The sequence below is a fragment of the Candoia aspera genome, chromosome 3 (assembly GCF_035149785.1).
Source record: "Candoia aspera isolate rCanAsp1 chromosome 3, rCanAsp1.hap2, whole genome shotgun sequence".
NCBI lineage: Eukaryota > Metazoa > Chordata > Lepidosauria > Squamata > Boidae > Candoia > Candoia aspera.
The window spans coordinates 9,468,207-9,482,782 of NC_086155.1; positions in this window are offsets into that span (position 1 = coordinate 9,468,207).

Here is a 14,576-nt window from a genome sequence, read left to right on the forward strand (position 1 = left end):
TTCAGGTGAAGGGAGTTTGTCAGGGTCTGCCGGAAAAATAAAAAGGTGGGGTAGGTGGTGGTGTAGTTTTGGATTGATTCATAGCTTATGCCTGCTAGCGTTGAATTTTCTATGAAACTCTCCACTCAAATGTAGTTTAACATTTCCTCTTCCAAATAATGACTGGGATAATAACATATTAAATATATATTTTGCCAGAGTCCCAGCCACTCTGGGCAGTTTACATGTTAAACTAAATATAATACAACTTCTTTTAGCATACTGGAATTGTCAACTATTGTTATGGCTTACTGGGTTGAGCAAACTCAGTCAACTGTCGATTATTTAACACAGTTAAACAAGTTAATTTACTCCAATCAACATGTTTCACATTAAGAATCAGTTATAATTAATATTTAGAGTAGGTCAGAAATGAAGGATATCCTCTGGCAGTTGCAAAAGTAGAACCAAACATTCTGGAAGTCATTACTAAAAAACAATCTTTTGTCATTAGAACAAACTTAATCATAACAGTATTGTTGGATTTTTATCCTGCTTTTGTTTATTTACAAATCTGTCTACCTCAAGATAGCAAACATACCTAAGACTCCTCCTTCCTTCTATTTTCCCCACAACAACTCCATGAGGTGGGTTGGGCTGAAAGAGAGTAACTGGCCCAAGGTCACAGACTCCTGGTTTCTAAAGCAGCCCCTTCACCACTATATCAAACTGGTGCTCAACCTACTTATTGACCACAAACCATATTTTGCTTCAGCGGATGACCTATGAACACGTACAACATTCTTAACATTATTTTTTTATTTTATAATGATTTCATCTGGCAGGGTCCAGGAAGTGGGCCTTCTCCGCAGTAGCTCCCGCCCTGTGGAACAAGCTGCCCCTGGAGGTGAGATTGGCCCCATCGCTCCTGGCCTTTCGGCGGGGTCTGAAGACCTGGTTCTGCCGCCTCGCTTGGGGTGGAGAGGGGAATAGATCTACATGGGGATGGTTGCTATAGACCACTCCTCCCACACTTGGACTGTTTTAGATTCTTCACCACTTGGATTCTTTATTTTTACCTCTATTTATATTATTTATTACTGTATTTTATTCTGTGTATTTATGGCTATGGTTTTTAATCGATTGTTGTAAACCGCCCAGAGTCCCCCGGCCAGAGGAGATGGGCGGGGATAAATTAGATAGATAGATAAATAAATAAATATTTTTTTAAAATCATCAGTGGAATTTGAAGCTGTTTCACATTAATTGATTCCCAAAGAATATATATTGTTACATTGTAATAAGATAATGTTCTATGACACATGTTGGTATATAGACAGCTGGGATTGTCTAATCAGGTACAAATATATAACATCCCCACCCACCCAAAAGAAATTAAGTTTAGCTGGAGGTAAGATCTGTAATGTCCAATTTCTAAAGGGTAGTTGTGTTAATCTTTTGCAGGAACACTATCTTGTGGCACTTTAAATACTAATTCAGAAGAAAACCTTTTGTGGATTGTGCATAATAAACAGCCGGGCATATTGGCTGTGTTCACCCAGCATGCTAACTATAAAGTGTGATTAATAAACACGTGTGATTCCATGCTATATTTTCTCTCACACCTCTGTATACACAGCTCTTTCAATGAAGTTTGCCATTTACTTAGTTCTGCAGATCCAAAGTGACATGACAGGCTTTACCACAATTCTCAGTGCAAAAAGCCACATGTGGGGAACATGTGGGTGTCTGTGTATTTGTCACTAAGCTTTTACGGGTTGCAAATCCCTTAAGATCCAAAGTGAACAATTGGGCTGAGATTGCCAATTCTACTGTATGTGGAAAAGGAAGTGTTATATGCATGTGCAAACATTTGTCAATCAATTTGGAACCACCTGATTTGATCTGACATATCAAATCAATTCAGCTTAAGATTTGCTTTGAAGGGATGATTCAGTCAAACTGTCTTTGAATCAAATCTTTGCACTGCCCTAGAAGTTTTACAACGTGCCATGCAAATACAGCTAGTGGGATGGATCCAGCTTTAATATGTTTAGAAAGGTACATTGACATCAATGGGATTTAAGTAAGGAATGTCTTCAACCGTGGCTTAGCATTAGGTGCAAACCAAGTCATTATCTTGGTTTATTTCAGGAAAAATGCCAACGCTGTCTTAGTAACTGCAACAGAGGGACAAAATAGTTTTCTCTGAAAAAATAATAAAAAATAACTATTTCAGTGGGTTAGAAAAACAGCATGAGCTTTGCCACTAGCCAAGGAACCAAAGCTTTTGTTCAAAAAGGCTGTCACCAGCCTGTTCTCTTCTCAAATCCTTTTACTGGATGGATGAACATACTAGATTGGTGGTCTGTTTTTGCAACATATTTTTCAAAGCTTTCTGGAGTACCACTTACATATTTCTTTGGGTTGTATCTAGTGTTCGCCAGGTGTATTGGGCCTGAGACTCTGAGAATTGAAATCCAAGACGTCTGCAGAGTGACAGATTGGAGAAGGGTGCTGTAGAAAATACCACTGCCCTTGAAGAGTTAGCTGACTGCCTGGCTCTCAACGGCAGAACAGAAGACTCATTAAGTCACGTCTTGGGTGGCAGCTTCTGTTCACCCTGCCGCGCAGACCTGGGCTCCTTGGGTTAAATGGAATCTAAGAGGGCAAGAGTGGCAATGCACCTGTCCTATAGACAGCAGACCACATCATAACCCCTCTTAAATCGGTTATTTGGCAGCAGAGACAGTGGCCAAGAGACTTTTGTCTTCCATCCATTAACATCTGTGAAGCAGATGGTGAGAGACTAATGGTAGAGCAGATCCCTCTCTCTCTCTCTCTAATAAGTTCCGTCTGTAGCAGTAAGTTGCCCTGACGTCTCCAGTTATAAAAATAATAAAGACGGGATAGTAAATAAATAAATAAATAAATAAATAATAGTGAAATCAGTGTTGTAAAAAACAACAGTTAAAAGCTAGTCGCAGAGATGCATCTGACAATTTCCTAAACACTGAGAGAGTGGGGGTTAAGTGTCCCTCCCTGAACGTTCTATTGCCTGGGGACCAGCCAGGAGAAGACCTCTTCCGTCTACCAGGGGACATTTTCAGAAGGGGCTCTTTTGCTGATCTAAGTACCTGGGCAGGCTCATAGTAGACGAGGCAATCCCGCAGATAGTCAGGTCCTACACCGCTTAGAATCTAAAGGTGCATACAAATGCCTTAAATTGTGCCTGGCAGGCAGCCAACAAGCAGTGCAAATTTTAGTTCCCAAGATCATGTCTTTGCTGTACACTTAGTTCCCAAAATCATGTCTTTGGTTAACAACTTGGCCACTGCATTTTTCACTGCTTGTAATTTAAAACTCCTCAAGGCTAGCCCCATGAGGAATACATTACAGTAGTCAAGAACTTGATTGAGATGTTGATGATATCAAAATAAGGATCAATGCATTGCCTGTTGATCCATATATTATCTATTTGTAAGGATAATTTTGAGACCCTGAGAGAAATTCACATGTGGACCAGCTGGGCATTTCTCACTTACCTTTCTCACTAAGTTCTCACTGAGGCTATGAGAAGAAAGACTGAAAAAGTCTCTGTGTTAGCAACCTGGGAGATAAATTGGATTCCCAAGTAAAGCAATCGAGGTGCTGAGATTTCTGTAACTTTTTCCTAGCCTCTTTCAATAAATCTTGTTGAAAAAAACTCTGAGAGAATCTTGCTCTTGGCTAAAGTGGGTTGCCAACAGTTTGACACTAGAGCTATGGAGAGTAGAACAATCAGGTAACATATGGGTTGATTTAATATCTGCTGAAAACATGCACGGTGCGGCTTCTAGAATTCTTTCCAGTCCCTTAATAATTGCTGCATTCTGGGTCATGTGACTGGGAAAAAAGAGGAAGGGGTCTTAGAATGGAGGAATCTTCAACATCCTGAGACACTGTCCAACTGCCTCCCCCATACAGTGATCTACCGTATAGTATTCTGTGTCTTTTTCTCTGCAGCACCTGGAATAATCCAAGCCATTTCTTAATTTGATTTTACATATGCTGGCATATCCTCCCGTATGAAATTTAGTTCCATTCTGTTCTGGGAGAGCCAGTCTGCTAAGGAACAGGTGGACTGACCGACATACAAATTTCAAAGCCCCTTTACATAATTTGTCTCCAAAATTCTGTTGGGTTGCAAAGAATAAAAAACAGCTGGAAGAAACGAACTACTGATAACTGGAGTTGCTAATGAGAAGTTGGGCTTATACGCCGGTGGGGACATGGCAGACTGAACAGCTGTGCCTGTGGCTTTGTGGGCAGAACTGACAACGTGGCAGTTTTTTCAGGCTCAGGCAAGTTTTTCCTGAAGCCCAGGAGTGTTTTTCTGGGAAAAGGAAAACACCTGGAATCACCCTATCTGTCCTCTGGATGGCTGCTTGCAGCCAGAAGATCACAAACAGCATTTGCGTTCGACTGGTAAGAGTTAGCCAGGAGGCTGGGACATCACCATTTCCAAGCCGCGCTGTAGCCTTAAAGGGACACTAAGACCGGCCACCCCATTTCTAAAACACCCAATTTATATTTCTTTTAAGTATGCGTCCCCCAAGAGAGGCTTTCTACAGCAAGGAGAAACTCCAAGGGTTTTCTTGGTGTTTAACGTTATTTTGTTTTCCGTCCAAATATTAAGGAGGATTGAGAGTAAATAACTGTCTCCCTGTTATTATTATTTTTGTACTAAATTTGAAGATTAGCATTTTGCTACACGTTGAATCGGCTGTTTTGAACTTTCAGTTTTCTGCTTCTACTTTCCCTGGGAAACTGTCTGCATATCTCACTTTCACTTGTGTAAACACATTCCGGAATTCTTTCATATCTTTGACTTTCGCTGGTTAAGCTCCTTGGGGGTGCCATAGTCTACTACGTGGGGCATGGAGGATTTTAAACAGACTTTCTCTGACTTCCATCAAGATTTTAAACAGATTCTTTCTGATTCCTATCAAGTTTTCATGCAAGGCATTCAGGACATTGTGGAAAATATGAGGGATAAAATGTGTCATGTGGTTGGGGATGTCATGGATGAAACAGGAATTTAGCAGTGACAGAAATGTCTCTTCTAAGAGTGAAATAGGGATTTCTGTTGAAATGCTGGATGAAGATCGGATAGACAAGTTGGAGAAATTTAAGGGAGAGATTGAGTGGCAAGCCACAAGTGAAATTGATCTTCTGGTGGAATGTGTCCATACTCATGACAGAATGCCATGGAAAAGAAGGGGTTATTACAAATGGGAGGTCTCCTGAAGAGAAGTTCGAGTTTTTGAGGGGGGCAGTTGGGCTGTTCGATTTTTTTTAAAGAAAAAAGCTCTGTGCGCATTGTGGGAATATGTAAATGCTCTGGTTTATTTTGAAGTGGGATAAGGGTTTAAGAATATCTATCTGGATTGCTTTTAGGGTTTGAGTGATTTCTTTTACTTTTAACTATTTGGATTAAGATTATTAAGGTGTAATTAAAATGTCTGGTTTTAGGTTTAATATGATTAAGATTATTAAAATTGTTGTATTAACAAGTACAGTGGCAGACAATTTATATGTTTTTTAGTTTGATCTTTATTATAACAAACAGGAATGTATAGAATAGTAATAGGAAATAAATAAATGTTATCTTTGGGGGGAAGTTTAGGAGGTGTGTGTGTGTGTGTGTGTGTGTGTGTATATTCTTTTAATATAAGGGGAGGGAGAAACTGTATTTAGTGATTTTTATAATGTGCCAATGGAATGATTTATAGAAATAATGTGATTTTGGTTTAATATAGAGTAAGGGATTGATTATGGAAAATTGTTGTATATCCTTGCTGTTAAAAGTCAGAAGTCACCTCTTTTTGTAATTTTGAAAATTTTTCTCTTGTGTTTCTACACTTTTTTAGTTTTTTCTTTGTTTTCTTTGTAGTTTTTTGTTTTTCTGTAGGTTTTATCTTTGCTTGAAACTTAATAGAACTCTACAAAGATAAAGGAAAAAAAGGATTAAAAAAAGAAAAGTTGGGCTTATACAACATGGTTGGTTAAAATGTGTTGCCTAGTTTGTAGTTCCAAGTGTCATGAAAGCCTAGATAGTGTGTTTAGTTTGTGTTTACCTGGTTGTGTGAATCTGGGCAATTGTCTTTATTCAATAAACCATGGTACTGTTAACCATGAATTAATGTGTTATTCAAACAGAGCCAGAGAGTTTTCAAAACATATATTATTTTGGCTGTTTAATGCAAATGTATAGACTATGTCATCTTATCCCCTCACCCATTTGATTCCTTAACCATAATTAGTAGCTATTGTATGATTAGGCATGATTGTAATTGCTGGTAAGTCCTCACAATAATTTGAAACCATGGCTATTTCTTGGTGTCCAGTACTATTTAATATTAAATAGAAATGGTGGCCACCAGGTTCAGGTAACAACCACAGAAAAACCACTTGCCCTGGTTTAGCAGCCATGTGGAGTAATAAGGAGGTAGGGCAGAATGATTCAACATGTCTTGCAAGCACATTCAGTCTGCCATTTTAAATTCTCAGGATTCCCAAGAATCTCAAAATAGTGGTTATCCTATCCTCTCTCAGCAGATAAGTTGTTAACCCTTGACAGCTGTCAAGAAAGTTAGTAATTTCACATCTCAAATATATTTGGGCAAATAGGTCCCATCTTGGGAGAGACAACCCAAGAGATATTACGGCCTGATAGCAGGAAATCAAAACAGCTCCTATGTGGTAGTAAATTACCATGCTTAGCAAAATTATTCATTGTTTAATTACACTCCCAAATACAGTTTGCCATTATAAGGAGACTGGTAGGACAAGCTCTGCTTCCTGATCCTTCACAATTATAAGTACAGTAAAGCAATGGCTGAAGTTGATGATCTGCGATTGGAAATGGATGACAGAAGTTATAATCTGATTATGTTATTAGGCCTTTCCAAGATATGCAAGATCATAAGGCTTTAATGATGTGACAGGTGGGTCCAACATGTTGATGAAAGTGGAAATGGAAATATGTTTGCTTCTCAGGTAAAGTATATTCAAAATCCAGGGGAAAAACAGCATTATTACAGGGAAGGTGCTCTTAACACCTTTCCTATCCCTCTTGTGTTTATAATTGCTATAACTGATATATAAGGTTGACTCTGTGCTATCAAACTGGTGTCAACTGTTAGTGACCACATAGGTGGACCTTCTCCAGTGTGGTCTGTCCCCAACCTGGTCCTTCATGTCTTCCACCAGTGCATCCATTACTGCTGTAATGAAGTCCCTTTACCTTGCTGTTGGTCATTCGCTTCCTCTCTTTCCTTCTACTTTTCCCAGCATTATAAACTTCCCAGCGTTGTAGACTCATCAGATATTACAGACTCATCCACCTTTCCCATCGTTACAGACTTCCTGATAAGGTCTTTGCATAATGAGTCCAAGATATCATAATTTGAGCTTGACATGTGGGCTTGGAGTGAGAACTCTGGATTAATTTGTTCTGTGATCCATTTATTGGTTTTCTTGGCTATCTATAGTATTCTCAGGAAAATACAACACAAAGATTCAAAGCACCAATACTCTTTCTATCCTGCTTTTTCAAAGTTCACTTGCATAGGGTGTCACAGGGAAAGCCATTGCCTGTACAAATGAGATCTTTGTAAGTACAGACATGCCACGTGTCTGAATACCTTGCCCAAGGCCTTCGTGGCTGCTGTACCAAGTACTAGTCTGCAGTGTATTTTTTGACTCTTAGTTCCTTTGCTGTTGATAGTTAATCCTACATGGCAGAAGCTGACCACCACTTCTGTATCTTAATTGTCAAATCTAAGGCTGGTTGCAGTTTTTGCTGTTACTAGCTTGGTCATCTTAGTCTCATTTTTTTCCACTGTGCTCCTTGACATTCATTGTTACAGCTTCCAGATCATTTATGTTTTTGGTTACTGGAATAGTGTCATCATCATAGCACAGGTTATTGATGCTTCTTCCTACAATTTTAAAACCACACTTGTATTCTTCCTATCTAGCCTTCCTGTATGCTCAATATGTATGCAACATATAGGTGAATAAATAAGGGGAGAGTATGCAGCCTCGTTTCACTTTTTTTGCTGACCTGGAGCCAGCGTGTTCCATCATGTTCCATCTGGACCGTGGCTTCCTGTCCTGTGTATAAATTTCATATGAGGAAAATAAAATGTTCTGGGATTCCCATTTTCCTAAGCATATTCCACAGCCTGAAGCGGTCAACATAATCAAGGGCCTTCCTAAAATCAATGAAAAACATATTAACTTCTTTTGGGGTTTTGGCTTTCTCAATTATCCAGTGTGCATCAGCAATAATTTATTTTGTTCCTCAGCCCTTTTGTAAAATCAGCTTGAATATCTAGCATCTTCCTTTGCAAGTAGAATTCTAATCTGCATTGGATGATCCTGAATTTTATTTTGCTAGCATGTGAAGCTAAGAATATTATACAATAGTTTGCACTTTCTTTTAAGACTTCTTCTTTAATATTGGTATGTAGACCAATCTTCTGGCCACTGTGTCATTCCCTAGATTTGCTGGCATAGTTTGCTTAGAACCTTTACTGGTTTTTCTTATGTTACCTGCCATATTTCTGCAAATATTTCATCAATTCCTGTAGCCTTTTGAGTTGGTAATGACTGAAGTGCTGATCTAACTTTATCTTCTAGTGTAGGGGAAATTGGGAATATCTTCTAAGATATCTTGGATGTTGAAATTCAGTGTACTCCTTCCATCTCTGGATAAAATATGTGTGTGTGCTTGCATATTCTCCCATTTTCTCACCTATGATTTGCTTTTGAAGTACATATGAAGTTTTCCTAGGTTGCCTTGAGGGATCGAACTGGTATGAATGTTGCTATGGAGACTCAGGTCTGTATCACTGTATGTCATCATTGTTGTGGGTCATTTCCCTCCATTTCCCAGGGAATGTTATTGGGTACCTTTTTGTAGGGACTTCTGGTAGAGGTGTGGAGACCAGAGAGGGGCCTTCCCTCCAAATTTAATTAAGCAGAACTGGAGGGACAACTTAACATCTCTCCTGTTGCTTCTGATAAATGGGATTTTTCTCTCTTCCCACCCACATTGCATTATTTGAACGTGCCAGTAAAAAGAGTTTTATATCCATAGACAGTATGCATTTTGCTACTCATAACAAAATGTTACGAACATTATTAATCATGCCCTCAAATATTAAGATTTTTTTTAAGTACTATATTTTTGGCCTTATCTTTAACATGTTGTTGTTTATTCGTTTAGTCGCTTCCAACTCTTCGTGACTTCATGGACCAGCCCACGCCAGAGCTTCCTGTCGGTCGTCAACAACCCCAGCTCCCCCAGGGACGAGTCCGTCACCTCTAGAATATCATCCATCCACCTTGCCCTTGGTCGGCCCCTCTTCCTTTTGCCCTCCACTCTCCCCAGCATCAGCATCTTCTCCAGGGTGTCCTGTCTTCTCATGATGTGGCCAAAGTATTTCAGTTTTGCCTTTAATATCGTTCCCTCAAGTGAGCAGTCTGGCTTTATTTCCTGGAGGATGGACTGGTTTGATCTTCTGGCAGTCCAAGGCACTCTCAGAATTTTCATCTAATACCACTTTCTTTAACTTATACCTTTATCTTTATATATATCTTTATATATATCTTTATATATCTTTAATATATCTTTAATATAATTTGTATTAATTTTAAAAAATCAAACTGATTAATTCATAAGGCTTATTTTCTTTTATTAAGCATCAGTTGGATTTCCCACATATTCATTTGACTTTTAGTCATGATTATATCATTGAAATTCCAATTATTAATAAGCATTATAAGAAACAAACATAGATCAAATTTATTATGCTAGAGATTACACATAGCAACATTATACCACTACATTGTTCCCTTTTTCTGTCTGCTATTAAATGATTTTTTAAAAAGATCTCTCTTCTACACAGCTTTAGTTGCATATTGCTTGGCCACTGGAAGTATTGTGATAAATCAAATAACCCAACTGAAAAAGAAAGGAAAGAGATTTACATATCTTGAACAATCAATGCTAGAAGTGATTTCTGCTAGTGCTAATGAGTACAATAAAGTAGCATTAAATAAAACTATATTTCTATGTCAGCTTATTTTGGTCAGCTAAGAGATGATAGGCTGGCCAGTTTTGTATCTCTGCAATTGTTGGCTTCATTGGTAAAAGTAACAGTATTTAATTTAGATGTAGATTTTAATGTCTTTTTTTAGGTATTTACATGGATTAATCTGTTGGAGGAAAATTCTGAGAGTGCCTTGGACTGCAAGAAGATCAAACCAGTCCATCCTCCAGGAAATAAAGCCAGACTGCTCACCTGAGGGAATGATATTAAAGGCAAAACTGAAATACTTTGGCCACATAATGAGAAGATAGGCCACCCTGGAGAAGATGCTGATGCTAGGGAGAGTGGAGGGCAAAAGGAAGAGGGGCCGACCAAGGGCAAGGTGGATGGATGATATTCTAGAGGTGATAGACTCGTCCCTGGGGGAGCTGGGGGTGTTGACGACTGGCAGGAAGCTCTGGCGTGGGCTGGTCCATGAAGTCACGAAGAGTCGGAAGCGACTAAATGAATAAACAACAACATGGATTAATCAAGTTATTATTTTTTTTAAAAAGGCAAGGTATAAAAAAGTGAACTAAAATACCAATCACCTATAATTCTTAACAAAACCATGGGCTTACCTCTTGCACAAGAGGGGTATCACAGCCACCAACATTGCATAGCAAGGGGATAAGGTTTCTGCTCCATTCATCTGATTGGCGGCTTTGATAAAAAGAGGTCAGGCAGAACTTTGTCATATTTGACTCCACGGCCAGATTCTTTCCCAGTTCTGAGAACTGCTGCCTCTTGCTAGCATAAATGACTATTAAAGGAGAGAGGCAGAACTGGAAGATTGAAGTTGGCTATCTCTGGGGCTGAAGGACCCACGTCCACATTGTCCCTGCTCTGAGAAAGAAGGGAGCTGGAAATTTTTTTCTCCTTAGAAAAAAAGTCTGCTTTGCTTGTGGATGCTCCAAGGTTTGATCTGAAGCATCTCCAGATAAGGTCTGGAGAATCCCATTGAGAGCTGTGATCCAGAATGAGTTCACACATCCCACAAAACCAAATAATTTTTCCTTTGGTTGGCTTTGCAGGTTGCGCCAGCTGATTCCATTGTGGCTTGTAAATGATGGTTTATGACCTAATGTGTGGTTTGACAGCCAATTGTGACTTGTTCAATAATTCATGCTGAAAACAAAGAATAGCTTAGTGGGACATGGGAATCAAGCTAGCATGAGGTATCTTCCTATATTTCCATCTTCTTTTCTCATCTTGCCTTATGGGAAATAGTTCTGTTGCAGACCATCTAAGCAATGAAGAGTCACCAAGATCCTCATTAGGGTGGAATTGGGGACTTGGGACAATTATTCTGCTAGGAAATAGGAGATTCTTGCCAGAAGAGAGGTTGCTGATAGACAATTTATGCTGTTAAGATTCAAAACTTAACAAATCAGTTCTGTTCCTTCTCCTGCCTGCCGTAATTGTGAAAACATGCGGTGTACTTTGTCTTTTCTGCATGTGCTGTGGTTCTATGTAAACATCTGAATTATGTGCAAAGAAAAGGGATGCTATAGGCATAAACAATGTTTATGTATTTTGCGGCTGCAGCAATCTGTGGCTAAGGAAGTAAGAGAGAGAAACTTGGTACAGTTTGGTGTGTTTCTGCTTGAAAGGAATAAAAGAATCCCTGGGTCAGTAAGCACTAATGTTTGGTGTTGGCCTTGCATGTTGAGTTGTTGTCCTTTTTACATAATGGTTTAGTATAAAAAGTAAGATTTAAACTTAGACAATTGTGACTTATTCCACAATGTTTTAGTGTACTATTGTTGTTTATTCGTTCAGTCGCTTCCGACTCTTCGTGACTTCATGGACCAGCCCACGCCAGAGCTTCCTGTCGGTCGTCGACACCCCCACCTCCCCCAGGGACGAGTCTGTCACCTCTAGAATACCATCCATCCACCTTGCCCTTGGTCGGCCCCTCTTCCTTTTGCCTTCCACTCTCCCCAGCATCAGCATCTTCTCCAGGGTGTCCTGTCTTCTCATTATGTGGCCAAAGTATTTCAGTTTTGCCCTTAATATCATTCCCTCAAGTGAGCAGTCTGGCTTTATTTCCTGGAGGATGGACTGGTTTGATCTTCTTGCAGTCCAAGGCACTCTCAGAATTTTCCTCCAACACCACAGTTCAAAAGCATCGATCTTCCTTTGCTCAGCCTTCCTTACGGTCCAGCTCTCGCAGCGATATGTTACATGAACCTAATCTTACCATATCTGAACTGCAAGATCCAGATGACCATTAGGTGGCACAAAAAAGATGACTTTTGCTGTTTTCTAGTGGTCATCTGGATTTTTGCAGCCCAGATTTTTGCAGCTCTGGTTGTTGGCTGCATTACTTCCAGTGGCTGGTGTGTCTATGGGTAACTTTTTATAAGCTGAATTCACACTAGGCTAAAAGGAAGTTGGCTAGCTTGTATTCCCATGAGGTATGGTTCAGTATGCTGTGCAAACCCAAAGAATTGGGTGAATTAATAAACTAGTTTAGTTACATTACATGAGGTGGTTAGTTGTGGAATCACAGCCATAGTATTAATCATGGGATTGCATGGTAAATATATATAATTAGACCTGTATGTTTATATAACTTTGCTCATTTCCTTGAGTTATGTATTCCATATGTCCATTATTTTCTTTTTCCTAATTAAAACACACTTGTAAGGGTTATTACAGTCAGCTTTTTACATGGTATCTGTTCAGTGCTGCTTTTAGTTTGAGGTTTTTAAGAATATATGAGGTTTTAAAATGGAGTTGGATATCTGTTTGATGGAAAGTTTGCATATAAATAAATTCAATAAATAATTGAAGAAATCTGAGCCTATAATAGTAATCTATCTAAAAATTTAAAAAATGTACTGGGTTACAGCATGTTGTGATTTGTGTTGGTTGTATATTATAAAAACAGCTTTTATGCTGTCTGGTATATGACAACATTTATTGATCTGGCTCTGTTAAAACATAAGGTATGTGGCTTCATTTTCTTTATTCCAATTAATTATTGTTCATACATTGTTGCAATCTATCTTATTGGGATTTGTTTATGGGGTTTTATGTGCCCCACCATCTTCTGAATGTATTGTTGTTTCATTCTAACTTAGAACTGGGATCTACCAAACCCACAGAAGAAGAAAGTTAGATAAATATGCACTGGGTGGAATGATGTTAGGTGGCTCAAAGGCTGTTTTTCAGCTATTTCTTATCAAAGCCAATGGAGACTTTGTGTTGGGTGCCATTAGATTCAGCCCTGGGCCTTCTATTTTTCATTAATAATTTGGATGACAAATCATTAACACAATTTACAAATGGTGGAAAGGTTCTTGGGAATGTAGTTGATAATAAGCTGAATATGAATCAACAGTGTGACATTGTTGTAGCAAAAAAGTCAAATTGTATTATTAAACTTGTATGCTGCCTGACTCTCAACGACTTTAGTTCCATTCTGTTTGCCGCAGGTTAGATTCTGCATACAAAGTGGGCACAATTGCAAAGGAGATTAGAAATAAAGTCCTCCAAGGAGTGATTGTAGGAAGGACTATGTTTAATCTTGAGAAAAAGCAATTGAGAGAGGATATGGTAGGCTTTTTCAAGAATGCAAAAGGAGATCATGCAGAAGAGATGATGACCTGGACTTCATTGTCCCACAGTGCAGGATACAGAATGATCTTGTTACAGAAATACGGATTCTCAATGAAGGTCAAGGAGAACTTCCTAAGACAGTAGTTCAGCAGTGGATCAATTATCTAGTGAAGTGATGTTGCCCCACTTCTCAGGATGCGGGCAAACAGAGAGTGGGAAATTTTAATTCAGATTTCAGCAGAGCAGGGGATTGGGCGGGCATGTGAAATTTCTCCAATTGTTTGATGTGTTGTCATCATTGGTATAGAGTCCAGGACTCACATCATATAGGGGAGAAGGGATAACCACAGCTCTGTAGCCTTTCAGCTTTGTGGAGATATGGACGTTGTGTTGATTGAGCACTCTAGTATGCAGCTGCCCCAGAACCTGGCTGGCCTTGCTGATCCTGGAGTCAATTTCTTTGTCCAAAGACTCATCACTTGAGATGATGTTTCCCAGGGTATTTGAAGCTGTTTACATTTGTCAGCTGGGTGTCGTCAACAGTGATTTTTGGTTCTAGGGGATTGGTATTTGGCACGGGCTGGTAAAGTATTTCAGTCTTGTTCAGGCTAATAGTCAGGCCAAAGAGCATAGCAGCATCTGAGAATTTGTCCAGCATCAACTATAGCTCACGGTCTTTGTGTACCAGGAGTGTACAATTATCAGCAAAGAGGGTTTCTTGAATGACTGTATGGAAGCACTTTGTCCCAGCATTCAAGTGGTGAAGGTCAAAGAGAGAGCCATCCAATCGGTACCTGATGTACACTCCCTCCTTCAGACCCTGGACAGCACTTGACAATATGCAAGCAAAGAACAGATTGAACAGGACTAGGGCTAGCATACAACCTT